Below are 3042 nucleotides of genomic sequence, written 5' to 3'. Positions count from 1 at the left end.
CTCAGGCCTCTCATAGCAAAGTTTCTAGTCCTCCAGCCTCAAGGGGACATGGCTGAGTTTTGGCTCCAGTGAAGAGGGGAGAGCAATCAGGACCAACCCTTCAAGTGAGTCAGCTTCTGAGATTTAGCCTTGAAATAGCAGGATGAATGCTTGGAATCATAATAATTAGAATATTGAAGATTATGTGAGCTTATTTGTATGGGGTGGGGGTGTCCCCTTATTTCCTACTTTTCATGTTGCTAACTGAAAGAACCTTAATAAGTATAACACACCTGTCCTTTTCCACCCCCTTTATCTGAATTATCTGATCTGTGCATTTTGTTGAAATCTGGATATAAATGGCTCAGCCCCTTCTGAGTTTTCCTTGGGAGACGACCTTTCTGTAGGAGACACGTTCTACTCAGCTGCCTGCCAAGTCGTAAGAGTGACTGTACCTATGCTGGTGGCCCGTGGTTGTTCAGCTCTGGCTATGACTGGCTGGTAAGTTTAATTCTGGTGTACACATCTAAGCTATACACATCAATCTAGCTTTAAACAGTAATACAACTGAAATTTTGATCTCTGTCTACTTGATGCCCGTGTTTCACTCTTCAGAACTCAGGTAGTAAGAGAGGACTGTTACTAACTAGTCAATTCAATAATATCTCTCCTGTCTCTGTCTCTGTCTCTGTCTCTCTCTCTCTCTCAGTTAAATGAGAACTTATTGGCTCATGGGTTGTAAGCTACGCATCCAAAATCAAGATGTTGGCAAGGATATACTTGCTCCTGGAGTAAGTAGAGTTCTGGTGATGGCAGTTCACCATCACATGGCAATGTCCTTGGTCTCCTCCTGTGGCTTTCTCTGACTACTGGCTTATCCTTAGAAGACTTTCAGTAATACAGGTTAATGCCCACCCTGATTCTGTTGGCCATACCTAAATAGGGTCTTTGAAGATTCCGTTAATAAATGATTCACACCTTGAACTCACCTTAACATATTCAAAGACACTATTTACAAATAGGTTCATACCTACAGGAATGAGGATTAAGATTTGAACATGTCTTTTGTGGGGTACATGATTCAATCCCCAGCACTTCTGAAACTAGACAGTCTATAGAAATTGATTGTAAACCCAAGATCCCTACAACATGCAGACATCTGCATTGAATTAGAGAGATTCCACCTTGAACCAGATTATTCCAAATGCCTGGAACCACTGATTGTCACAGTCTCCTTTACACACTTTTGGTTTTTAGTCTCTTAGTGTTTTTTGCTCTTTATAGGTTTAAGATTATGCAATTCTGATTTTTCCTGTTATGTTACTTTCACTAATAGTAATGACCTAGATGGAGCCAGTCTATAACTTAGAAATCCCAAGGCATGGCTATTAGAGCAAATTTAGAGGATTATGAGATATACCAAAACATGTATTAATGGCCATATCCACAAAGACGCTTCTAAAATGAATTTGGATCAAGGATAGTAAAGTTCTGCCTTTGGATAATTATGGATAGACATTCTTGGGTAGGATTGCTACCACTCTACCTATGTAAAGAACACAACTTAACCTACTCATATGAATCGTCCAACTTCAAAACATTTTTGTTTTGTCAGCTTTCAATGATGTTTTCTTTTTAGCGATACTACACATCAAACAACTAAGAGACTCAAACATTTAAAATCATAAATGATTCCTAACAAAATAAAAAGAAGTTCAACATTTTAGACATAGAAAAAACTGAGGATGGGGGAATGCTGTATTACCCTATCCTTTTCAACAATGTTAACTTTTATTAACTTATAAATTAAGCAAATGCCCTTGTGCTGGAAGTAGGAGAAACAAATATTCTTGGGATGTGACTGAGACTCTCATGTCAAAACCCAGTCAAGGTAAACTGCAGCTCCACTAAAGTTTATCACATTTCTTGTGGTGCTCCTGGCTTCTTTTCCCTTGTGGGAATTTGGCTCTTTTGTGACAATCAAGGATAAAGGCTGATTGTCCTTTGGGGATCTTAGACCATTCTAAGTCTTTGACTCTCCAACATATATTAGTAAATTATTTCTCCTTATGAAGAATCTGAAGTGAGAAACCTTTCTGGGACAATACATTACAGCTGGTGGAATGGCCTTAACAATGGCTGATGCTACCCAGAGGAGGTAGACATGCAAGATGATCATGTCATATTTGTCATTCAATTTAGTTGACATAATAAATAACTCATACCATAACCTGAAGGCAAAAAAAAAAAAAAAAAAAAATAGTCCAAGTAGTTGTGTGATGGAATAGTCTTGGATTTTCTTTTGACTGACCATTGCTGACATTCCCAGTTGTACCTAGGATAACACCAAAAGTGAGGTGTACCAATGTGTATCTTAACTAAGAAAAGGTAACCTTGGGAGCAGGATGGCAGAGTGGTGAGGTGTGGAATTCAGTTACTCTTCTAGGATAGCTGGTAAATAGCCAGAAACTGTATGGAAGAGCCACTTCAGGGTCTTCTGTGACCGGTCACGTATTGTACACCAATGTGGAATGGGTGCAACAGCTGAGATCACAGAAAAACACTGTAAGTTTCCCCAGCCAGGGGGCTTGTGCATCTTCCCCATAGTGCATGGAACACTTTCTTGGAGCTGGTTCCCTGAGGAAAAAAGAAACAATCTGCCCCCCAAACAGTCTGTGCTGGGAACACTGAGGGGGACTCAACATGGCACCAACTGCAGAATTAATTAACAAATTTGGACAGCTGAATAAAAGCTCCAGGCACAGATAAACCAGGAGCGGGCACCAAAGGAGCTCCAAGGAATCCATCCGGCAGAGAGGAGGTGGGGCCGACAACAGCAACAAAAAAAGAGACTTTTGGAGTTGGAGGTGTTCAGAATACTAGAAAAGGACTGGGCTCCAAGAAAAAGGGGCACATAGAGATGGGTACCAAGTTGAGCTCTGGCTTCCAAACCCAGGGAACTGGGGACTGGCTCTGAAAAGGGTGTTTTTTGTTTGTTTGTTTTTTCTTTCTTGCTCTTTATCTTTTTACTTTTGAATAGCCCATAAGAACTCCTGCTTCAAC

The sequence above is a fragment of the Choloepus didactylus genome, chromosome 15 (assembly GCF_015220235.1).
Source record: "Choloepus didactylus isolate mChoDid1 chromosome 15, mChoDid1.pri, whole genome shotgun sequence".
Classification (NCBI taxonomy): domain Eukaryota; kingdom Metazoa; phylum Chordata; class Mammalia; order Pilosa; family Megalonychidae; genus Choloepus; species Choloepus didactylus.
Note: the sequence above shows the minus strand (reverse complement) of the source record.